Genomic DNA, 25,907 nt, shown 5'->3' on the forward strand with positions numbered 1-25,907 from the left:
ACCCCCACCCCACCCCAACACCTCGAGTCTTCATTTCCGGGGGTGACGTTTGATGCTTTTCTCCGCCCCACCCCCCAGCGGCTGCCATCCAGGGGTGGTTCGGCAGACAGACAGAGCCAGGAGGGAAGAGATTTTGGGGTGTGGTTGGCAGAGGTGGCGATTTTTAGCCCCAATTCTGGAGCCCGGGAGCTGATCTGCTCCTCCCTGCTTTTCATTGTTATTATTTAGCCGGCGACAGAGCGGGGGTGTCTGCCACCGGTTTCTGGAGCCGCACTACCTGCCTGGCGCCCAGCTCCGGCGCACGGCGGCGTGGCGGGGGCGTATTTCCCAGTGGGCCTTCTGCGGTAGCACTGAATGCATTAAGGCCACCTCATCTGCTCATGCACGCACATCTCCGGGGCGGGTGGGGGTGAGCTCTCTGCCCTGGCAGATGTGCCCGGGGAATCACAGGTTTGGAACCACATCGGGGTGGGGCGCCTGTGGGGGGGGGCGGGGGATATAGCATCAGACCATGGGAGAGAGACAGAAATTAGGGATGGGAGAGAATTGCTGGGCTCTGCCTCTCCACTGATCTCCCCATCGCCAGGTTATCGGCTCGCTCGCCCCGTCACCCCTGGGTGGGGGAGGGGCTGAAGCTAGGGGGGTTGGGGGTGGCAGTGCCCCTTGGCTTGAAGTGCTTTCCATAGTGTACAGGGTTTACAATGGCTCTCAGCACCTCTGCCAATGCCATGGCCCCCCCTCGATCTCTGTATCTATCCATCCTCCCATTCCCCCCACACCCCTCGATTTCGGTATCTATCCATCCTCCCATTCCCCCCCCCCCCGCCCCTCGATATCTGTATCTGTCCCTTCCCCATCCCCCCCCACACCCTTTGATCTCTGTATCTATCTACCCACCCATCCCCCACCCCACCCTGTCTCTGTCCACCCCCTATACCCCCCACACCCCTCGATCTCTGTATCTATCCACCCCCCTAATCCCCCCACACACCCTCAATCTCTGTATCTATCCGTCTACCCATGCCCCCACACCCCTCAATCTCTGCATCTAGCCACCCACCCATCCCCCACCCCAACTCATCTTTGTATCTGTCCAACCCCTATCCCCCCCACACTCCTCGATCTCTTATCTAGCCACCCACCCATCCCCCATCCCATCCCATCTCTGTATCTATCCATCCCCCACCTCACCCTATTTCTGAATCTATCCATCCACCCATCCCCCACCTCACCCCATCTCTGTATCCACCCACCCACCCATCCATCCTCATATACCCCCATCAATTGCTGTACCCAGCTAGGTGCCCAGACAGCAAGGGTGAAAAATCGGGGTGGGAGTGGGGGGTAATAAGCACCTATATAAGACAAAGCCCCAAATATCAGGACTGTCCCTATAAAATCGGACATCTGGTCACCCTAGTACCCACCCCCCTGTTCTGTTGGGGGTGGGCATTGTCTACATCGGGGCAGTGGGTGGAGCAAGGTGTGGGTCATCCTATTACATAAGGGAGAGAGGGAAATGGGGGGTTTCACCCCACATTTGCTGATAGGGGTCCCCCCATCTCTCCTCTGGTGCCCATAATCTGCTGCCCTCAGGTCTCACACTCTCCCCCCGATAACGGCGGTGGCCAGGATGAGGTGGATCCGAGCTCGGGAGCGGATCTCCCGGACACAAGGGGCTCTGTCAGAGAGCAGGATCCAGCAGTTTACCCCAGCAAGGGATCTGCCCCATTGACTCCAACGGGGGGGCAGGGATAGCTCAGCAGTTTGAGCATTGGCCTGCTAAACCCAGGGTTGTGAGCTCAATCTGTGAGGGGGCCAGTTAGGGATCTGGGGCAAAAATCTGCCTGGGGATTGGTCCTGCTTTGAGTAGGGGGTTGGACTAGATGATCTCCTAAGGTTCCTTCCAACCCTGATATTCTATGATTCTGTGACCCCAGCCGGGGATCTGGACCCATTGACTTGGGATGAAACAGAGCCTTTCTGAGCTCCTACCCCCATCAGCGCCCCGTGCCACCCCCTCGAAACCTGCCACTGGCACAGCGTCCGGGTGTTATTTAGATTTCTGCAGCACTTAGGTTCCAGCTGAGATCGGGGCCCCGTTGTGCTGCCAGGCTCTGCACGGAGCCTGATCTTGAGGGCCCCGCTGGGCGGGGCGCTGCATGGACACACAATGAGAGACAGTCCCTCCCTGACCCAAAGAGATTCCAGTTTAAACAAAGGGAGGATTATCCCCCTTCTGTAGGTGGAGAAACTGAGGCACAGAGCAGTGAAACCTCCTGTCCAAAGTCACTCAGTGAGTCAATGGCAGACCCAGGAGCTGAACCCAGACGTCCTGAGTCCCAGCCTAGCACCATGAGACCCTCCCTCCTCTTTTTCTGAGCACATGGCCCTGGCAAGATGCCTGTTGTCTTCCCCCCCGCCCCCCGCAGCCCCATGGAGCAGAGCAACGGGCCCATCTGGTCTCCACGATGGCTGGGGCTGTCGCCTTTCTCCCAGCAACTGCTTCAGGCTCTCTGCAGACTCAGGAAGGCGCTGACACTGGTGACCCTCAGGTCTCTTGAGTCAACCGTGAAGGCTAGATTCTGGTGGCGACGTTCAGATTGTGACACTGAGTCACCCCAGAAGTAGAGGCCCTGGGAGCGGGCCCCCAGCTGGGGATCTGGTCCCATCGACTCCAGTGGAGCGACACCACTTTACACCTGCGGGGGATCTGGCCCATTGACTGCAGTGGAGCCAGGGCTGGGTTACGCTCGCCGGGGAGCAGGCCGGGGGCACTCCCTGCTACGTACGTCTAGCGGTTGAGATGAGCAGCACTGGAGAAACGGCTGAGATGATTCTTGTCTCTCTGCCATCTTCCATCATCTCTCGCCGCTCCTAATTCAATCATCCTCCCCTCCCCCTCTCTGTTCCCCTGTCCCGTCCCCCCTGCCCCTCTGTAGTTCCTCCACACACCCCTCCCGCCCCCTCCCTCCAGCCGCGGCAACCCCTACCTGTCTCGCAGCCCCGTCCCAGGCGGTGGCTAATTGATATGATAATCCAGCGCAGACTTGATTAGGGAGATAATTGGCTGGTGCCGGGCCAGGGAGCACGGTCCCTGCTCAATTTGGTCGGAGTCCGCAGGGGCCGTGAGAGTTTGGAAAATGCCCTAATCGAATTTCCGCCCCAGCAAACCCAACCCCCGCCCCGGGCACCGCGCTGGATTCGGCCGCTCGTGCCTGGGCCCAGCAGCGCCCTCTAGGGGTGAGGGCTGTGGGGCCAGAGCTCTGGGAGTGCCGCTCCCTCGAGGACGACTCACACGCTCAGGGACTAGGAGACTCAAGGTTCAAATCCCCGTTCCGCACTTGGGATTTTTCACCTGCCAGCTGTGATTGGCGGAGCTTCATTCCAGCTTCCTTTTGGCCACTGGTGTGTTGTCCCAATGCCAAACGTGGAGGTACAGCTGGGGAGAAACCCAGGAGTCCTAATTCCCAGCCTGCCCCCTCCCCTGCTCTAATCATTAGACCCTACTCCTCTCCCAGAGCTGGGGATAGAACCCAGGCATCCTGACTCTCAGCCCCCCCGAGCCAGGGGAGAACCCGGGAGGTTCACATAAGAGGATAATAGCCTACTACTGCTGCCAGTGAACAGAGTTCCTCCTTTAGCTGAAGCAGTAGAACCCCGCTGGGAGTGCTGGTTGGCGTTCAGGGCTCAGATCTTAACATTAGGTGTATTGGGGGGTGCCAGCCAAGAGCGGGGTGCCAGGTGCTGCACAGACACTGAGCGAGTGAGTCCCGGCCTCAAAGAGCTGCCAGCCTGAACAGACCTAGAGTGGGAGGAGAAACTGAGGCACAGAGAGGGGAGGGGCTTGCCCTAGGTCACCCAGCCAGGTAGCAGCCAAGCCAGGAATAAACCCTGGGTTTCATGGCCTAGCGTCTCCGCCCACTAAGCCTCGCAGCCACGGCCTGCGTTGTCTCAGCGCTCGGAGGGGTTAAGCTAAGGCCAGCAGCAAACGTAAATGCAGCCTCCAGCTCACATAGATCCTGGTGTCCTCCCCCGAACCCCCCTCCACCATTCAGCTGGGCCTGTGTGTGATGCTGTCCCTTTAAGACTCCATGGGTCATTGAGTGGCACGGAAGCCTGTGAAGCAGGATGATAAAAGCGAGGGGAGTCCCTGCAGAAGCCAGCCTGGGGCTGGGTGTATTAACGATGGTTAATTAGCGGCATGTGGCCCATCGGAGGCTTCTCGGATAGGACTGAGCCAATCCTTGCGAGCTCAGACTCAATGCTGTCGCATGGGGAGGGAAACTGAGGCACGGGATGAAGCAGTGACTTGCCCAAGGTCATGCAGCAAGGTGCAGCTGGGGAGGGAACCCAGGAGTCTTGATCCCCAGCCCCAACCACTAAACACCACTCCCCTCCCGGAGCCGGGGACAGAACCCAGGAGTCCTGGCTCCTCCCACCACCACGACCCACTCAGCTTCATTCACATCCGCTATTGGGATAGAACCGGCAGCTCCTGACTCCAAGCCCATCCAGATCTAACCACTAGACCCCTCCCCTGAGGTGGGCATGGAACCCAGGAGTCCTGCCGGCCAGCCCAGCTCCCTCTGTGTATTCCCCGCAGGCCACCTCTGCCACTGAATCCCAGACCCTGGCCCCACATGGCTGCCCCCCAGCTTCCCACACCCAGATGCCACGCGAAACCTGGGAATTTTCCCACCATGTTTGAGGCTGACGTGAGAGACCAAATTCCCCCAAAGTCCATGAGCCCTTCCTCTCTGAGCGGTACTGGTGTCTAGCACACCCCAAACCCCTCAGCTGAGAGCCCCAACACGTGGCCCCTACTAGCTCACTTGAGCTAAAGGAGGAACTCCACCGGCCAGTAGGAGCTGTAGGCTTTTATCCTCTCTGTGGAGCAGCCACTAGGGGGCAGACTGCAGGTTCTGTGCTGGGCTCTAGAGCTTTTCTAAAGCCGCCACAGAATTCTGGGGGTGTCCCAGAGCAGGGGCACCCAGCTGGAGACCCCTGGGCCTGATCTCTCAGGGTGCTGACGTCCACGGGAAGCCCGACCCATGGTATGTTGGTTGGAGCAGGGATGAGCTGAGCCCAACCCCCTGGTGCTGAGCGTACCAGCCAGGAAGAGACACGGGGAGGGGGAGGCACAAAGTGCCCCAGGAAGGGTGGGGTCACAGCTCAGGTTGGGAACCCCATGGTCGAGGCACCCCAGGATCCTTACCCCGTGCTCCCCCCCCCCCGGCAAAGGGGTGCAGTTGTCCCTGTTCTGTATCTGTAGCCATGATACCATTGTTCAGAGCCGTGGCTCCTTTGTGCCCCCAGAACAAGCTGGCAGTGGAAGGCTGGGCTTGGGAATAGGCTCTGGACTGGGATCCAGATGATTTGGGGGCAGGTCCCAGATCTGCGCCACCCTGGCTGGGTCACGTCATCGCTCTGTGCCTCGGTTTCCCCATCTGATAAATGGGGAAACTAATCCCTCCTTTGCCTGTTGAGATGGGGACGGACTCTCGCTTCCAGCGGCCCGGCTATCACAGCGCTGATGTGGCCACGTTATGCCAGCGGGAGGGAGCTCCCCCCAGCGACATCATAAAACCAGCTCAACGAGTGGCGGTAGCTATGCCGGGGGAGAGCATCTCCCACCGACATGGTGCTGTGGAAACGACCACTTATGCCGGCAAAACGTATGTCTGTCGGGTATGTGTGTGTTTTTCACACCCCTCAGCGACAAAAGTTTTGCCGACATAAGTGCTAGTGTAGACATGGCCTTAGTGTGTGCAGCGCCTGGCACAACAGGGCCCTGATCTCGGCCGGGGTCTGGGCAGCGCCCGGCACAAGGGGGCCTTGATCACGGTCGGGGTCTGGGCAGCGCCTGGCACAAGGGGGGCCCTGATCTCGGCCGGGGTCTGGACAGCGCCTGGCACAAAGGGGCCCTGATCTCGGTGGGGTTTGTGCAGCGCCTAGCACAAGGGGACCCTGATCCCAGTCAGGATCTGTGCAGCGCGTGGCACAAAGGGGCCCTGATCTCGGTGGGGTTTGTGCAGCACCTGGCACAGTGGGGTCTTGGCCCATGACTGGGGCTCCTAGACATGCCCCAGCACAAAGAATCACTAATAATAAAGCAGCCCAGAGAAGGGGTGGGGCACGAGGGGCTCCGTGGGGGATGGGCTCCCGGGCCCTCACTCTGGGAAGCTGTCACGCCCCCTGTGTGATCATTTCAGCCCCAGCTCCTCCTTCGGTTCCCTTTGCTGTGGCTGGGGATGGTGGCGTGGGGCGCTCGTCCCGTCTGCGCTGACGACGGCGGGTCTCCGAGTCAGGCCGTTCGCAATCCAGTCCCGCCCTCCCCAGAGCATGGCTCACCTGCCCACGCCCTCCTGTGTCACAGCCACGGGGCCCTGCCATGGGCCTGGCCGGGCACCTGGGTGCAGGTTCGCTCCACGGCAGGGCGGGTTCCGGGCCCTGTCGCTGGATCAGGAGCTAGGAAGGAACCAGCCAGATCTGCAGGGTTTTTCCCCATTTCATCAGTGTTTCTAGGAGCAGTGGAGACGTTCCCCCCTCGTGACTTCCCAGGACATTCATTAGGTGTATTATGGTAGCATCTAGAGACCCCAGCTGAGATCGGGGCCCCCTTATGCCAGGTGCTGCACAGACCCCGACCGAGCACAGACCCTGCCCCAGAGAGCCAACAGTCTAAATAGACATAAGAACATAAGAAAGGCCGTACCGGGTCAGACCAAAGGTCCATCTAGCCCAGTATCTGTCTACCGACAGTGGCCAATGCCAGGTGCCCCTGAGGGAGTGAACCTAACAGGCAATGATCAAGTGATCTCTCTCCTGCCATCCCTCTCCATCCTCTGACGAACAGAGGCTAGGGACACCATTCTTACCCATCCTGGTTAATAGCCATTTATGGACTTAGCCACCATGAATTTATCCAGACAAGTGGTGGAAGGTGAAACTGAGGCACAGAGAGGGGAAATGAATTTCCCAAGGTACCTAGCAGGTCAGAGATGGAAATAGAACACAGGTGTCCTGAGTCCCAGGCTACTGACCCCTGGGGTCTCCTTTTGTGAATGGAGGGAGAATCTCTGTGTCTCATCATGTCAGTTTCAGCCCTGTTGCATCCTGGGGTTTGTAGTTCCCAGGCATTAGGTTTCCAGCAGGATGAGGACAGTGCAGAGGAAGGGCAGAGTTAAGGGTATCTGGGCAATCTTTGAACTCCCCATTTCCACCCTTGGCCTAGAGCATATCTGTCCACGGGCAGCTCAGAGTTCTCTGCCCACTGCAGCCACAAAGGGGATGGGCATTCGCCCAGTGTCAATCTTCAGTCCCCTCTAGTGGCCACTTGGCACAACAGGACAAGAGCCTACTATTGCAGCTGGGTGGAGGCACCTATCTGTTTCCGCGTGACACTGGCGGCACTTTTGCGGTTCCAGGCTTGCTGACAGCCCAAGCAGGGAGCAGCCTGGCATTGGCAGAGCTAATTAGACCCTCTTCCTTCCGCCCCCCCGGCCTGTGAGCTGAAAGCAGGTATCCCGGCCTCCCAGGCCCTCGCCACCTGCCCCCACCCTTAATGCCAGATTCATTATTTAAAAGCAGGGTGGAAAGAAGAAAGAAAGCAACCTTCATTATCATATCGAGAAAATTACCCCCATCCCCTTAACTAGCAATTTTCCTGCCACATAGTTCAGCGCTGACTAGCCCATTAATTATAGAGATGAAAAATCATTTGGAAACCAGAAAGGAAACTAATTGGCTCTTCCCCCAGCTCAAATGAGCCGGTGCTAGCGGGAGAAGGGAGCAGGGATCCCGGTCACGAGAGGATCCCGACGGGGTCTCCTCCTTGGGAAGATTTCTCGAGACTCTCCCTTTGCTCGGAGCAGTCTAGGGAGTATGGCATGTGGTCAAGAGGAAAGAGGGGCCTGTGGTTAAGGTGTGGGGCTGGGGGAGATCTGGTTTCACTGCCCTGCCTCAGGATGACCTTGGCTGAGTCAAGTCACCTCTGCGCCTCAGTTTCCCCATCTGTAAAATGGGGATAATAGACCTTCCTTTGTGTATTCAGACTGAGCTCTTCAGAGCAGGGGCTGCCTCTGACTCTGTTTCTAGACGCAACCATAACGTGCGTAACAACAGTGGATCTGAACACTGTCTTGGTTTTAAGACAGCTGGAGTCTAGGTTACTGAGCATTGGCTGAGGATCCAGGACTCCTGGGTTCTACTCCTACTCTGGGAGGGGAGTGGGGTCTAGTGGCTAGAGCAGGAGGGGGCTGGGAGCCAGGACTCCTGGGGTCATTCCCCAATCTGCCATCGACGTGCTGTGCGTGCCAGGGCCTGCAGCGTGGTTTGCCCACACCCCAGCGCCGAGCGCAGATACTCACCCCACAGAGCCAGCTCCCCAGAGCGGGGGTGGGGCAGCGCATGCCCTCCTCCAGCCCCCCAGCGAAGGGGCATGGCTGGCAGGGCTGCTCTCCGCTGCGAGGCCCAGGCCTGCGAGCACCAGGGTCATTACAGGCCAGGACCAAGGGGCATTAGCAGGGGCGGCTCTAGGGATTTTGCCGCCCCAAGCACGGCAGGCAGGCTGCCTTCGGCGGTTTGCCTGCGGAGGGTCCGCTGCTCCCGCAGCTTCAGCGGAACTCCTGCAGGCGTCCTCCGACGCGCGGGACCAGCGGACCCTCCGCAGGCAAACCGCTGAAGGCAGCCTGCCTGCCGCCCTGGCGGCACCGGCAGAGCGCCCCCCGCGGCTTGCCCCCCCCCAGCACGCGCTTGGCATGCTGGGGCCTGGAGCCGCCCCTGGGCATTAGCAGAGCAAAGCCCAGCGAGGAGGAGCCTGGTCAGCACGAAAGCGTCAGCAGCGCGGGGATAAGGGAAGGGGCTGCGGGTCAGGAGTGAGGAGCAGCGGCTGAGCTGGGGAGGTTGGGGAGTCCCAGGCTGGGAACAGAGTGCTCCTCACTCCCGACCTGCAGCCCTCCATCCCATCCCGGGCGCCCCTGAGCAGGGGACAGGTCCCTTCTCCAGCCTGACCTTCGCTCCGAGGGAAAGTGCTGAGGCGAGAGAACCTAACACCGGGCTGGGGGGGCCGAGTGCTGCCTGATCTCCACTCCCCTCCCCTCCTTGTCTTCCAATCCCTCCCCTGGGGGAGCCGCAAGTCAAGGGCGTCCCGGCTCCTGTTTCATGCTGCGGTGTCCCGTGGCCAGGTGAGGCGGCTGGGGTGATGGCCCAGCTCCCCTGGGGGCACCGCGTGATGACTCAGCCCCTCGGGGGCCAGGCCTGCAGCTCTGGAGCTGGGGGGCGGGACGGGACGGTCACTCAGTGTCCTTCCCAAGCTGCTGGGGTTTGGGCCAGGGGAGCAGCGCAGCTGGGGAGGAGCGCGTCTGGGAGCTGTGCACAAGGGGCCCCCAGGCTCCTGGCCTGCAAAGGGGGCCTGGATTCCTGGCCCATGTAAAGGGGGCCAGGTTGGGCCCCACTGGTGTAACAGATGCAAGCCATGCGCCGCGTCTCAGGCTCCGCCATTGTGGCTGCAGCATCTGTAGGGGGCGCTCTCCCCCTGGCCGTCAGTGCTGGCCCCAGGCCAGCTCTAGGGGGTATTGGGCTGGGGGCCGCGTGCCGAGGTTTAGGGGTGGTAAAGCCAAGGGGTCCCCTCCCCCCACCTCAGGGTCTGTCTCAGAAGAGGCTTCTGCCCCCGCCCCTCCCGGGATGGGCCCAAGCAGCTTTGCCGTCACTCCGGGGGAAGGAGCCTGGTGGGGGGAGATGGTGGAGGAGTCTGGGAAAATGGACCCCAAATGGGGGAGCTGCCTCTTTTCCGGCTGGGGTGTGGGGGGGTCCTGCCCCTGCTCCCAAACAGTGGCCCCGTCTGACCCAGATCAGAGCCCGTGTGAGGATGTTGGATGGAACAGGGGCTTCCCGTGGGGGCTGCGTTTCTGGGGGGATCCCCAGGGGGCATGAACAGGGGCTCCCCACATTTCAGCACATTTCTGGGCAGAGCCAGGTAATTGGGGCCAGACCCTGGGCCCGAAGCAGTGGCTGGAAGGACTTCAGTGGGCTTGGGCTCCCACTCCTGTGATGGAAACACAGGCATAGACCAGTGTGCCCATCTGCCCCGGCATCCCGTCACTACTAGCACCAGCTAGTCCAGTGGAGGGGGGAATACCAGCCCAGGGGAAGCGACTGCCTGACCCCAGTGTTCGGCTCCTGCCCAGAAGCAGGTTTATATCTCTGACCCCCGCATACCTCCCTGCCAGGTGACACATTCCCCTTCCCACGTGAGCCTTCGTTCTGAACCCACTGTGACACCCTGCAGCAGGGAGTTCCACAGGTTGATCAAATGGAGCTGCTTCCAGGAGAGGCCACTTGGAGGTGGTGGCTCGGGATACCTGGGCTCTGTTCTCGTCTGACTCGTTTGCAACCTTGTGCAAGTCCCTGTGCCTTAGCTTCCCATCCATTGTGTGTAAATTATTTGTCAAGGACTGTCTGTCTCACTGGGGGTCTGTGCAGCGTCTGGCGCAGTGAGGCCCTGATCTTGGTCCAGGTCTGTGCTGTGCCTCCATCCCCAAGGTGCTGCTGTGATATAAATAACAATGAGTTTGCAATGTGGTGCCTTTTTGCTGACGCTGTCTTCTCCTGGTTGCTTGCGTCTCTGGAAAGGCACCTTTGCTCTGCCTCCATCCGATCCCAAGTCGGGTGAGATCTGTTCCTGATGGGAGGGAGCATTGAAAATCAGCTGCTTCAGTTGTGGTGTTGTTTGAAATACGGGTTTACCAAAAATGCCAGCGACTCAGTTTCCTTTGTCCCAAGATCCCTGCTGAAGAGAGACAAGAAGTCAGGTGGCATTTTTAGGAAGCAAAAAATATCAACATCTCATCCAAAAAGAACATTAAGGTGGCAAAATCAAAGGGCTACAATGTTGGGAAATGCAAGAATTAAGGTTGCTTGGGTAACCTTAACTCTGCCCTCTGCTGTGTCTGCATTATAAGTCGCTCTTTCATGACATCCAAAGCTATTCTTTTCACAAGACCCCTGCCTCATTCAGTGCACAGGACAGATGGCATTCACTGGATGAGCAGTTATGCCAGCTTTCTTTTTGTCACCCTCATTCAGTGTGTGGCCCCAGACCCCATTCACTGCCACCGTCCGAACCCAGAGTTATTAATGTCCTCATTGACTTTTCTGTGGCACTCATCCCGGAGGGCTTCTGGGATATGAATGAATTTCTCTTCCCAACACCCCACGAGACGAGTAGTATCCCCACTGCCCAGCTGGGAAACAGCAATGCAGAGATTGAGGTCGCCCCTCGCAGTCCCAGCACCCCAGTGGAAGCGGGTGCTGGGATCCTGTCATTCAGCTGCGTTCTGGAATCCTTGTCCCCCCCATTAGCCATAAGACCTTCCTTGCTATTCACTCCGCATCTTCCAGCTTCTGCAACAGATGAGGCAGGGTCCTACCACAGCTGCCTTCTCTCCCCGCATAAAATGGATCCAGGCCCGGGGCAAGGCCAGCCAGTGCCCTGACTGGGACAGGGTCCTGTGGGTAGAGCTGATGTGACTGTGTCACTAAAGAGCGTCTCTTAATGCAGATGCACAAGGCAGCAGTCAGGGCTGGCTCTAGCGTTTTTGTCGCCCCAAGCAAAAAAAATTTTGGCTGCCCCCCCTGTCCCAGCCCTGGGCTCCTCTCCACACCCCCCTGCTGCCCCAGCCCTGGGCTCTCCCCACCCTTTCCCCCCACCCCACTGCCGGTCCAGGCCTGGGCTTCCCCCTTCCCCCCCACCAGTGCCCCCCCACACACACACCTCCTGCCGCCCCAGCCCTGGGCTCTCCCCCCACACACACCTGCACCCTCCTTCTGCCGCAGCCCTGGTAACTCGCTCCCAGGGCGGGTCATTCAGCAGGAATTTTGGATGTGCACAAAACACTGACAGGACTGGTTCCCATATGGTTACAGAGCTGCAGTAAAGTGGAACAATTTTCAGCTTGTGTGGTTGGAGGATATCTGGATGCATATTATAAGACTGTCCTACATAATTGAGGAAAAGTTGAGGTGCCTTTATTATTCTTTTGTTCCACTCTTTCTTTCTATGGGGAATTTGCCAATGCAATCTCACTGTCTTCCTTTTAAACAAACAAACAAACAAACAAACAAACAAACAAAAAAGGCAATGGCTGTTGAAAATGGCAATTCCAGTCCTAATAATCACTGGGAAGCATTTCTTGCTCAATTTTATCCTACTTTTTCTACAGCAAGTTACAGTGGATCAGTATAATTGATTTGGGAATGAAGTAGCAGCTGCCCAAACTGAGCTTGAGCACTCCTGAATTTTGAGGTGTTCAAATCTGGAAGGCAGGTGCTGGGTGTGTGTGTGGGGGGGAGCACGGCATCATGTATGCAGCAGCGTGTCTGGCGCTGCGCGGAGCCAGACACGCTGGTCTGAGTGGCACAGTAAGGGGCTGGAGGTTGGAGAAGGGATAGGAGGTTACGGGGGCAGTCAAGGGACAGGGAGAAGGGGGTTAGATGGGTCAGGGGTTGGGTGAGCAGTCAGGGGACAGGCAGCGGTTGGATAGGCATGGGAGTCCCAGGGGTTTGTCAGGGGATAGGTAGGGGGTGGGGTCCTGGGGGGAAGTTTGGGAGGTCTCAGGAGGGGGCAGTTGGGGACAAGTCAAAAGGAGGCTTAGTTGGGGCAGGGGTCCCAGGAGGGGGCAGTCAGGGGACAAGGAGCAGAGGTGCTTAGATAGGGGGTGGGGTCCTGGGGGGCAGTTAGGGGCAGAGGTCCCAGGAGGGGGTGATCAGGGGACAGGGAGCAGGGGGGTTGGATGGGTTGGGGTTTCTGAGAGGGGGCAGTAGGAGGGAGTGGATGGTGGCAGGATGGGGCTACCCTCCCCGTGGAGTGTCCTGTTTTTTGAATGTTAAAATATGGTCTCTCTCCACTCACAGCAGGCTGCCGCATGAGGTCCCCCTCCTTCCTTTCCAGTTGGTAGTGGCCAAGGGAATGCTGGGAAATGTAGTTCTTTCCCTGCTCCAGGGCTGGCTCTTTAGGCAGGGAGCTAACCAAGGAACTACAGCTCCCAGAGCCCCCTGTTGGTTCTCAGCTTCCCTGCCGCCCCTGCAAATGAGCTGCCCCAAGCAGGTGCTTGCTTTGCTGGTGCCTGGGTAGCCTCTGTTCTGGTGTTCCAAAAACATGGGTTGCTTCAGGGAGCAGGGTGAGACTCAGCAAGGGGCGCTCTCCGCAGCTGTCAGAGCTGATCCCAAGGCGGCGCTAGGGGGCGCTGTGCTGCAGGGAACAGAGTGGAGGCTCAGCAGGGGGCGCTCTCCTTGCACGATCAGGGACCCCCATGCCCCAGTGCTAGGGGCCATTGTGCTGCTGTCTCCACGTGCAGCTCTGGACGAGAGATTCTGGTTGCTCATGGTCATTAGAGATCAAGGGTGGGGGGGGGAGGGGGACGAAGCTGGAGTCTCGGTTAAATCCGGCCGGGGTGATGGACATTCCAGCCGCAGAGAACGGCCCCAGCCAGAGCTGAGAATGAGCCACGACTGACAGTCCAGCCCCATGAACCCCTCTGTCCGTCCGTCTGTCCACCCCCATCGCCCCCTCTGTCCATCCGTCCATCCCTATCACCCTGTGTCCATCTTCTCTGTCCAACCCCATCACCCCCTCTGTCATCTGTCCACCCCCTACACCCACTATGTCCATCCATCTATCCATCCCCGTACACCCCCTCTGTCTGTCTCTCTATCCATCCCATTCACCCTCTATGTCCATCTGTCTATCCAGCTCCAGTCACCCCCTCTGTCCGTCTGTCCATTCCCAGGCACCCCCTGTGTCCGTCTGTCCATTCCCAGGCACCCCCTGTGTCTGTCTGTCTCTCCACCCCCATCACCCTCTGTGTCCATCCACCCCATTCACCCCCATGTCCATCTATCCATCCCATTCACCCCCTATGTCAGCCTATCCATTCCCAGTCACCCCTCTATCCATCTCTCTATCCATCCCATTCACCCCCTCTGTCCGTCTGTCTGTCCATCCCCATTCACCGCCTCTGTCCCTGTGTCTATTCATCCCCAGTCACCCCCTCTATCTATCTATCTATCTATCTATCTATCTATCTATCTATCTATCTATCTATCCCTATTCACACACCCCTCACTGTAGGCTCTGGTCAGGGCCCCCCACCCTCAGCCCCATACGATTTCTGCACCGCGGTGCTGCCCTGACTTGCGCCCATGTGCACCAATGCCAGCAGCTGCCTGTGGCAGTGACTGTTAATCATCCCTCTCTGCCAGGACGCTCCGTGAGGGGGTTCTCCAGCCAGGCCCTTCCCACCCCCGGCCCCTACCCAGCTGGACCCATGCTGGGCACTCAGCACCCTCAGGACAGTCACACAGAGCAGGGCAGGGACAAGGCAGGAGGCCACCGTGGTGGGCTGGGGGTCAGGATTGGGGGGCCGGCAGAGCTGCTGTGACGGAGAGCGGCTGTGGGTCGGGACGGGGCACTGGCAGCGCTGTGATGGAGGAGCTGAGGCTGGGCTAACGGGGGGCGGCGGGTCGGGATTGGGGGGCACCAGCAGAGCTGTGATGGAGGAGCCGAGGCTGGGCTAATGCGGGGCTGCGGGTCGGGATTGGGGGGCACCGGCAGAGCTCAGGGCAGAGGTTTCTCACTCAGAGCCCCCCCCCCCATTCTCAGGATTAGCCAGATTCCATTTCGCCGGGGGAGGCAGGGACATATCGCTCGTGCTCAGATTTGTGATTTACGCTGCTCGCTGCTAATGAGGACACGGAGAACGGCCTGTTCCCAGCGAATTCGGCTAATCCTCCCGGCCGTGCTGCGATGCCCAAACAATCCCCCCTCAGCTCCTTCCCGCCCTGACACCGAGCAGCTCCCTCCAGCCCCGGCCCCGGCCGCGGGGCGTCCCACGCCATCTCTCTGGGATCGGCAGAGCGGGGCGGGGGGGGGCAGGGCTGCGGGTCGGGATTGAGGGGCACCGGCAGAGCGGGAGGGGGTGAGCCCAGAACCCAAATCCAAAATGTGGATATGCCATTAACCGCCCCCCCTTCCTCTGGCTCTTGTCAAACTCTGGCCTCAGCCACAAATTGGGGGGTTATAAAGAGCCCCCAGCTGGGGCAGGGACAGAGGTGGGAGATGGAGCAAAACTGCAGAATTTCCAATTCTCACTTGTAGCCCCAGCCCTGCCCCTGCCACAGCTCTGCCGGTGCCCCTCAAGCCTGATCTGTGGCCCCTGCTAACCCAGCCCTGCCCCCCGCCCCCCACCACCAGCTCTGCCGGTGCCCCTCAAGCCTGACCTGCGGCCCCTGCTAACCCAGCCCTGGGCTCTCAGTCAGTCTGAAGCTGTCTGGGGCTGCAGACATTAACCCTTTCTGTGCCACCCACGACATCTTCCCCACTTTAGTCTTTGCACCGGACCTGGCTCCCCGCCGAGCTGCGCTGGAGGGCTGGGTTCCGGTGCCCATCTGCAGTGGCCTTTGGATGGTGCCTGGTGGGTGAAAGGCTGGGACCAAGACTGGGACCCTGAGCTGAGGGCAGGGTCCCAGCTGCCCCACAGGGGTGCTTATAAAAGGGGAATGTCCCCCACGGGGCCCCACTCCAGAGGGGCCAAGCCAGAGCTCTCTGTGGCCCTGAGGGCCTTAGTGATCTTTGCAAAGGCCTTTTGCTCCAGTCTGGTGGCTGCTGAGGCTGGGGGCAGGTGCAGGGAGGCTGCTGGGAGATCCCAGGCCTGTAGCTGAGGGCTTGGCTACACTTACAAATTTGCAGCGCTGCAGCAGGGTGTGAAAACACACCCTCTCCAGCACTGCAAATTGCGGCGCTGCAAAGCGCCAGTGTGGTCAGAGCCCCAGCGCTGGGAGCGCGGCTCCCAGCGCTGTCCGTTATTCCCCACAGGGAGGTGGAGTACGGGCAGCGCTGGGAGAGCTTTCTCCCAGCGCTGGTGCTTTGCCTACACTTAGCACTTCAAAGCGCTGCCGCGGCACAGCCTGAGACAGGTTTGTGCCCCACTGCTGATGGCGCTGGGGAGTCTGCATGTGACACGGTGCTGTGGGATATTGGGGGTACCTGCCCCCTCCTGCACTGCCTGGAGGCCGCTGCCTCTAGCTGCATGGAAAGATTAAAGGGAACTACATTTCCCAGCAGCCCTCTCTCCCTACAACACATGGAAAACTACAGCCCTGCCAATCACTGGCTGGGGGCTCTGAGCTGGCAGCGTAGCCTAGTGGGTAGGGCTCTCCCTTGGGACTCCGGACTCCCGGGTTCTCTTCCTGCCCTTGCTGGGTGACCTTTAGCAAGTCCCTTCCTGTCTCTGTGCCTCAGTTTCCCCTGCATTTAAAGAGTGAGCTTTCGGGGGCAGGGACTGTATCTGTGCAGCGCCCGGCACAAGAGGCCCTGATCTCAATTGCAGCCTCTAGGAGCTCGAGTGAGACTCATTGTGCGAATTGCCCTTTGCTTGGCTACTGCTTCAAGGCCAGTTACAAACATAGATTTCCCCGCCCTCCCCCCCACATGGCACTGTTTGGCAGGAAGATCACAGCCTTGTGGAGTAGTTGGCAAATCCTGAGAAAGAACATTCCCACAGGGCCCAAAGGGGATGGGCTGGACCATGACGAGTGGGGCCGGTGCTGCATGGGCAAAATTGAAACTGACCAGCAGCCAAAAGTCCGGGGAGCCCGTCACAACCTCAGGGGCTGCTCCTGGGCCCTTCAAAGCTGCCCCAGCCTGTCCTGATGCTGCAGGGAAAGGTCTCCGTGCTCAGAGCAGGGTGCGAGGGGATGGGCTAAAAGGATCTGTAATAATGCCAAGTGGGGGGCGGGGAAAAGGGATTAGGAGATTCTGTTCGCTGAAAGGGGCAGATTCAGAACTGACCAAAGAAAATCCCCTTTTCACACCAGGTGGCGTTAGCCTCTGGAACTCTCTGCCACAGGATGTCGGCGAGGCCGAGAGCCTAGCGAGCTTCAAAGAGAGGTTGGACATTTTTTGGAGAAGGAGACTATCCAGAGTTAATCAGTCCAGCCAGCAGCGTATTGGCAGGGAGATAAAACCTCCTGATTTGATGCTTAAGACGATCTCTGCCTATTAGTGCCCAGGCTAAAACCTGATATGGGCGCAGATTATCTCCCAGCTGCCACTGCAGGGTTCTTACACCTTCCTCTGCAGCAGCTGGCTCCTGTCGGATGTGGGACGCTGGGCTAGATGGGCCGTTCCGGGCTGGAAATGTTTCTATTAATCTCCACAGGAAATTGATTCATAGGTTCCCAGGCCAGAAGGGACCATTGTGATCATCTAGGCCGACCTCCTGCATACCCCAGACCCTGGGGCTTCCCTGGATTCATTCCTGTTGGAACCGGAGCAGGGCTTTTAGGAAACCAGCCACCCGGGAGCCTGCTAGTGTAGACAGAACCTGCACAGCCCAGCCTCGATCAGGGCACTACAAACCCACCAAGGGTCTTGCTGGGGGATGCCCCTAGCGGGTGATGGGAGGCTGATGTCACTGCCGAGAAGGTTGGGTAGTGAAGGAGAATGGGTGGGGAAGGGATGGCCCAGCAGCTCTGCTCCCAGAGCACGAAGCAACGTGATTCTCATCTGTCCTATGTGGTTCGGACTCTCTCTCCAGGGCTAGAGCCGGGTGTGCCGTGCACTGGTTTGCTGTGGGAGGAGGGTCTGTTTTATATGCCTGCGCTGCACTTATAGGAGAAGGCTGGTTGGAGGAACGCACCCAGCTCATGCGGTTGGGCTGGTCCGTAGTTCATGTGGCAGGTAGTTCCGCTGTCCCAACCAGCCCCTGAGAAAGTTCTGTCTCCTGCAGACACCAGCTTTACCCTGAGGTTAGAAAGTTCCTCTCCGCTAAGACCAGTGATCATGCTGGAGGGGGGAAACCATGTGATAGTGTTAGGCCTGAATGAAAATATAGCAGACAAAACAGTTATGCTAACCTGACTGAAATCAGGCTAGCAAAGGTTTTGGGTAATCCCAGAGTGGAAAAGTATTGAAAAGCAGCATTGTTTAACAGAGCCCTGGAAAACGTGAGACAAGCCTGAGATAAACCAGGGATTGCATGGCTGGCATACCATTAGCTGTGCTAAGGACAGTGTTTGAAGAGCTGATAAGGAACTCTATCATCCCACGGTTCAGATTCTAACTTTTGGTTGAGTTATAGGTTTGTTTAAAAACTCCCCTGTATTTCTAACTGGGTGTTGTTAAGATATAATTAATAATCTAAAGTTGTAGACATAAAGTCTAGGCATGTGTGTATATTAAAAGTGTCTAGTTTTAAGTTGTTAAACAAAGGGGGGTGGGTTTTGCTCAAGTGAGTGATGTATGACGTAATAAAACTGTCTATATAGGCTAATGCTAAGCTGTAAAAAGGGGCTGGTTCTCACTGGAGACGAGCGGCCTTTTGTTGATGCGTGCACTTGTCAATAAAAGGCTTTTGATCGGACCTTGCTGGTGTTGCCTGTCTCTTTGTGAACAGACAACGAATTTCGCTGTCGGGTGTCGAAGAAAAACTCAGTTCTCACTTTTTGTTTGGATGCAGCAAAATCAAATACTTTATTATTTCTCCAGTAATTACCATGGAGGGAGAGAGTGCCATAGGACACAGGGTCCTGGACAGGTCTCTCAACTGGTAAACAATCACAGCAAGCCTTTATACCTTTTACAGACAATTTCTAGCAATAATACAGACAGTAAAAAACAACAAATACATTTTGTTTATACATAAGCTTTCCTCCTATCTCACTAGAAAAACAAGACTGCAAGACTGCACATTGCAAGGTCGTAATAACTTTCACACAATTCACTCTGTCTTACATTATCTTGCTTCCTCACGTCACCAGGGTCACAGTTAACCTAACTCATGCTAACTAACATTCATTAAGATCTCTTCAAAACCTTGTTAATTATTTACTGGCTTCCACACTCCCCCCTTTTGTACTTCTAGTACAACAAACATTTCAAATCCCAATTTGCATCAAACCATGGATATCAGATTCTACAGCAAATATGTCAATCTTAGGGTTTTCATGGGATGTAATGACAATGCATGATCAGCACGAACATGAAAGGTATTGCTATTCTTACGTTATTTACAACAACAACAACAACAATATAATCCTAAATTAACTAACAACACTACAAATAATAACAATCCTATAGGAATAATATAATGGGGCTGTTGTACAATCGTGAACACAAAGCACAAAACATCATACCTAGTACATAAAGTAAACACTCTATAAGCTGTATGAAAGGCATTCCTTCCAGCTTGATATACATTCTAAAACATGGGAATTTGCCCTTGCAATTCAGAGATTCTTCGAACCTTAGGTAACAATGAAAGCAAATTTTGAAACCAATCAGGTACTATTCTAGTTTAATTAAAATATACCTGAAATCTAAGAGCTACATGTAACATTCTATCTGCAGGCCAGGAAATGATAGGATTGCCTGCAGCAGTGGTAAGATCAATATGTATATCGTGTAAAGTGGTGTCATTAACGCACACACAGCTATCATTAGGTTGAAAAAAATTGGGTGTCCTGTCAGGGTAGTTCCTTGACCTCCACCCCCTCAACAAATATTGTCATAAACAGTGACAACTTCTCCTAGCTTCAGTTTATAGATACACTGAGCTGTGGTGGTTCTAACGGCCAAAATGTCCATTGACTCTCTATTCTTAACCAAAATGTCAGGTGTCATTCTAGGGGTACTGTCTAGAAATCAGTTGGAGATACCAGGTGGTCTAATTTCCCCAGATGTCTCGGTAAACAATTACAGTCCCACAGGCATCCTCCCCATGGACCCAGCAGGATTCGGTATGTGGGAGCCCACACCCACCCTAACCGGTCCATATGCTTGGAAGGAGCACTGTGAATGTCCACACTTCCATCCAGAAAGTGTCCAAGTATGTCTTCATGACCACAGATCAGATGGTACTCCTGACGTCTGTAAGGGCAGTGGGCCAAGTCTAGTCCAGATCCCACTGCAATGCCTTCCCAGCCTCAGTGATATTCAATACCATCTCTGTCAGTAACTTCTGGGTCATAGAACTAAGGGTGGAAATTACATGTAACTCAGCAACTCCAGCCTGTACTGAAGATAGCTGAGCTTCAAAAATAAGACTAGTGGCCTTTTCTAGTTGCCCCAATTTCTTATCATGTTCTTGGCCTGGAAGAATAGTCCAAATGGCTACTACACTATTGGCCAAATGAAATAACCCAGCCCACAGGGATCTGGTCAATTCCCTTTTTGTCCAGAGGAAATAACCCAGGCCTTTTTGTTGTGCTAATCTAATGGTAGCCCCTTGTGAGCAATCTGGGTATGTAGAAAACTGGATAAGGGCAACGTCAGGTAAAATCCAATTAGGGAGGGCAATACATACTGAAGGATTTATCCAAAACACAGGGCGCAGCCTGTAGAATAAACCCCAAAATCCAATTAATACCACAGTCCCAAGCATGGGTCCCACAAAGTTCTTCCTGCCAGTATGTAATTCTTTGTTTCTTCACCAGGGTCAGTTCTCAGTGTCCTTTTCAGTCAGGAATTCCTGGACTTTGGCAATGTCAGTGGAGTGAGTGTGTCTTCTTCTTTCCCAAAACAATCGAGGTTTAGCATCCTACAGGGGAGAGGTTTCCAGCACATATCACCCTGTAATAGCTGTGCTCTTTTCTAGAAAAGTCTAAAGGCACAGTTGGTCTGTCAGTGGTCAAGGGAGCTTTTTCCCTGCTGTCCAGAAGTACAGTAGAACTAGAAGAAAGAATAGGCTAATCATCAATAGGAAAAGTCTTCTGATGTGGAGGGGTCTTTTTTTTGCAGTGAGAATCCTGGGTCCAAGCAGTCAGTTTGTGGCACTTCACAGCGGTGTCAGTAGTCAGCAGGACTGGGAAAGGGCCTTTCCAGCATGGAGCCAAGGCAGTCTTTCGCTGATGGATCTTTATGTAGACCCAGGCTCCTGGTTCCAACGAGTGGCAAGGTTGCACAGGATCCTTTGGTAGTGCTTCCATCACCTGTGTATAAAAAGACTTAACACATTTCATTAGTGCCTGACAATATTTAAGCATTATGTTATCCAGCAAATGAATGTCCATCTGAGCTGGGGTTAGCGGGGGTGCAGTTGGTAGTCAGCATTGGGTGTCCTGTCAAATTTCATGAGGGCTGAGTCCAGTCGTTCGATTGGGAATGGTTCTCATACACCTCAGTGCCAAAAGAAGGGCATCCGGCCACCTTAAGTTCGTTTCAGCACAAATCTGGGCCAGTTTATTCTTTAAAATCCCGTTCTGGCGTTCCACTGTCCCAACTGTGGGTGGTGAGGGCAGTGAGTTGCACATAACTCCTTTACAATCTGTCCAGTAAAAATGAATCCCACGATCACTGTTGATACCCACAGGGATGGCAAAACGTGGCACAAAATCTTTAAGCAAAATGTCTCAACAGTCCTGACACCTGCTTTCCTGCTGGGAAAAGCTTTAACCCAATTGGTAAATACATCAACTAAAACAAATACATATCCATAACCACAACATGTAGACATCGAAATAAAATCAATCTGAATATTTACAAAAGGTCCCCAAGGAGGAGAGTGGGCTGGCCGCTGCACACCAATCTCGTGTAACTGTAGCAACCATTTCCCCCCCCCCCCCTTCCCTTGGTAGGCAGCCAAGCGGTGTCCTTGACTGGGGCCAGCGCATGTTAGCCATTCTCTTTTTTTCTCCCTTCTTGGCGTTTTTTTCTTTTCTTTTTTTTTTCGTTAACATACAAAGAAAACTGTTACCCTTTACTCATACACCTTTTATACCATGAACACATAAACATTACTGTTATACAGTACATTAGTCTTATTAATCAAGTATGCCACATATACCCTTTCACTAAAATAACCTTATTACAGAACTTTGGAAGAACAAGCCAGGACAAGCACACCCACTTTGAGAAGTTCACTTAATATAACTTCTAGTCCAATAGCTATCCACCATCCCCAGCCCTCTGGCTAAAAGTCTGAGGTAGCCAGAAGGATCCCTCGTACAATATGGGGAGTGGGTTAACTTTTCATGTCCTTGCGTCCAAAGACTGTCAGTATGCAAATTTTAACAACAATTCTCAATGAAAAGATTTGGCCAATGTAATTTCTTTCTCTTACTTAAGAAAATGTATTAGACTTTAGTATATCACATTTTTCTGATATAACTAAACACTTTGTACTCTAAGTTGAACAAAACAAGTATCTGCATTGCAATGCAACATTTTCGCTTGATGTCAAATCAGACCATCTCATGAAAATATTAAACACAACAATTTTTTGGCAAAACACCACAAAACAGAACATAGAACACACAACATAATTGTGACTGCCAGTAAATCATAGTATGTTGAATGCTGTGTAGCTGGCATTAATGTTCTTTGATTATCTGAAAGACAAAAACAGAGGTCCACCCCTTCGGGGCAGTTAAATACTTAAAATATACAAATACTCTTGTTGATTCTAGGCAAAACGAGGAATTACCCCATATTTTCTCGTATGTGCTTCTTAGACAGCCCTGGTTCAGCGGCCTCTACCTTATCAGTTAGTTAATTTGCATTAACACAGATGCTCTCCGGCTTGCTTTTTATTTCTTTTAACTCCTGCTTTTAAACACTGAAAGAAAACATCACCACTTATAGTGCCTGTAGGGCCTAATACAATGTCATTACATAGCACTGTATACATTCTTCAACTGATTTAACAAAATTGTTCATAGCCAAATGAGTGCAATCTAATAATTTCTTTGCCTGAATTCATTCACAAATATGTCAAAGACACCAAAAAACTGTTCTCTTCAGCTTTTTCACAAAGTTCAAGTGCTGTTCCCCCCAGCAAACACAGAGTCAATTTTTCATTTTCCCTTAAAAATCAATTGCTTTCTCCTCCCAACAGCCACTTTACCAATGCAAATCACCATTCCAAATATCCTTCTGAGTATTTGAAATCCTCATGCTTATATTCACTTACTCCTTCTTTCCACTACACCCTCAAAAGTTTCCAAATCTCTCTGTCTGTTGCCCGCCTGCCTGGGCCCGATCCTTTTTTCCTCACTGAATCGTCCCGTCCATGGACACTAGCTTGTTCCACAACCAGTTCTTAGCTAGGAGGGTGGGCTACTCAACTAGCCCCCACCCTTCTGGTCTTGTCCCCAAAACATTTCTACTCACAAGACTACCTGAGTCCTTCCTAGTAAGGCTTGCCACCTGGGCAAAAATACATGGCCATTCACTTAACACATAATCCAAACCCCTTTGGGGGTCTACCCAGAGACCCACCCATTTGTCTGCTGACACTTAAACAGAAAAGAAAATTACACAAAAAGCAAAGAAAATTACAGTCTAAGCCAAATTTTTCTACTTCTATTATATTGTCCGCTATGGGGGGGGGCGGGACTGTAAAATTTCAGGACAACCCCAGAGCTTCATCCCCCACATGGCTTCCACCCTGAGGAATTATGAACGAGAAGTTCAGTTCCGCTCACACACCTAACGCCCAAATGAACAGAGCAGAAAAACATCAGTAACCGGTTAAACAAAACAGAGCCAAAGCTAAATAGTGCACCAAAACCAAATAGTGTTTCCTTATTCTATTAGAGCTCACCTATAATCATGCTATTCTTAACACAAAACACCAACAGTACCAAACAAAGCAAACATAAACTAACAAGGGTAAAACAGATAGATGGTGTAAATTCTGCAATTGCTCACCAAACTGTGACAAATTCCTATTACTAATTTATCCCTCATGTCAGGTGATCAAACTGACAGAGCATATAATCAAATTTTAAAGCTTCATTAAAATAATAAAACAACAATGGAGAGTGTTGGGAATGCTCCCACATCACTCGGGAAAAATATGAATGCCCCAAGCCTTAAGCCACTTTAACACTTACACATATCCAGACTGGCATGTCTGTGTATAATGTTCAGAGAAGGGAAATAGGTGGACGGGAGATTATCCTGTATACAGCTTGTCCAGCATTTCCAACATGCTTCCACTCTTGGGATGGCTGTTCTTTTACACCCTGGAATCTCCTGCGGCGTCTCTTTCAGAGATTCCAGTTCAGGTCAGCTGCCTGTCCGGCTTCAGGGTTGCAAAAACTGTTGGATCTCACTGAACCGTTAAGCTTTGCAAATGCAATCTCAGTTTGTAACTTATACTGCTTTTTGCCTTTTTTATTTTCCACAACCAGCTGGGGCTGAAGCAGTTACTTAGCACTTAGCATAGTCCGCACTAATTCATGACCTTGAAGACAAAACAACTTCTCCCTTATCTCAGGGCTAAGCCGAATTTCAAATTAACCCGTTCCTAGACAAATTGCTCACACTGTTACAGAGGTTTTTCTTTGTGATTAAAGCTCCACTGAGATATATGATCTTATCTAGATTGAAGGTACCTTCTAATGGGCATTGTTTAAATGAATTTTCACGCGTATACAGATTCCAATCATTTAAATACCTGCAGGTTTTAGGACCATAATGTACGTACATGTAATATGCTGGGGTACCCTTAGGGGGTAAGGTGGAATATTTAGACAGTCCCTTACCCATTTTCCACTCACACAGGAGAGACTCACAAGGAAAGGGGAGGGAAGATGGGTTCACACACTCCTAGACCCAGGCAGCTTCCTCGCCGGACTATGCCAGGCTGAGTCAGCCCACCGTGGGTCGGATCTCCTAAAGATCCACTAGTTACTGGGCTAGCCCGGTAACAGCCACTCACACTGGTGTACACACACACACCCAAGGCCTCTTTTTCTTCCTTTTTCTTTTTCTGTCTTTTTAACCCTTTTTCAACCTTTTTATCTTTTTTTTTTTTTTTAACCATGATGCATCTTTACCTGGTCCGACCAATACCATGAGGTGGTATGACAACCCTCTTGAGGCGGTAAAAACCCTCAGCACCAGTGCATTCTAATGCATTTACCTATGCATTACCTTATGCATTACCTTATGCATTTCCTTGGCCAACTCAGCAGTTCCCAGTACTGCTATAAACTAACCTTATTGGGGCCTCTCCCAATACCACTTTGCATCTGATCCTGCTGCACAGTCAATAAGTTCAGATGGCGTGAGCCCAACAGAGAGACAGATGTCCTCACGGAAAGTCCTCCTCCGATACCCCAATAGAGATTTCAAAGGTCTCATACCTCTCATGTGGCGCCATGGGGTTCAAGGGGAATGATCCGTAGTAGTTGTCTGTGGGTCCGTGGGCGTTGCCATCCCGGACGAGCCCCCAAATTGTCGAAGAAAAACTCAGTTCTCACTTTTGTTTGGATGCAGCAAAATCAAATACTTTATTATTTCTCCAGTAATTACCATGGAGGGAGAGAGTGCCATAGGACACAGGGTCCTGGACAGGTCTCTCAACTGGTAAACAATCACAGCAAGCCTTTATACCTTTTACAGACAATTTCTAGCAATAATACAGACAGTAAAAAACAACAAATACATTTTGTTTATACATAAGCTTTCCTCCTATCTCACTAGAAAAACAAGACTGCAAGACTGCACATTGCAAGGTCGTAATAACTTTCACACAATTCACTCTGTCTTACATTATCTTGCTTCCTCACGTCACCAGGGTCACAGTTAACCTAACTCATGCTAACTAACATTCATTAAGATCTCTTCAAAACCTTGTTAATTATTTACTGGCTTCCACACGGGGTTAAAGTCCCCAACAATAGTCCAACAGCAGAGTTGGGACATACAGAGATTCCCAGCGGCCAGAAGGAACCATTAGAATGAGATGATCTAGTCTGGCCTCCTGGATATCACAGGCCAGAGAATTTCACCCAGTTTCCCCTTTGATTGGACCCAATAACTAGCCCAGTTCCTAGGTTTCCAGGCAAGAACAGCCAAGGCCAGAGACTCTATCCCTGGGCCACTTGTTCCAATGGGAAAT

General features: G+C 53.7%; 1 long non-coding RNA gene across 1 annotated transcript in view; it reads left to right on the forward strand.

The window, feature by feature from the left end:
• LOC120394485 overlaps window positions 1–25,907 on the forward strand; it is a 58,800-nt gene that overhangs the window by 12,314 nt on the left and 20,579 nt on the right. The window lies entirely within an intron of this gene.

The sequence above is a fragment of the Mauremys reevesii genome, unplaced genomic scaffold (assembly GCF_016161935.1).
Source record: "Mauremys reevesii isolate NIE-2019 unplaced genomic scaffold, ASM1616193v1 Contig60, whole genome shotgun sequence".
Taxonomy (NCBI): Eukaryota; Metazoa; Chordata; order Testudines; family Geoemydidae; genus Mauremys; species Mauremys reevesii.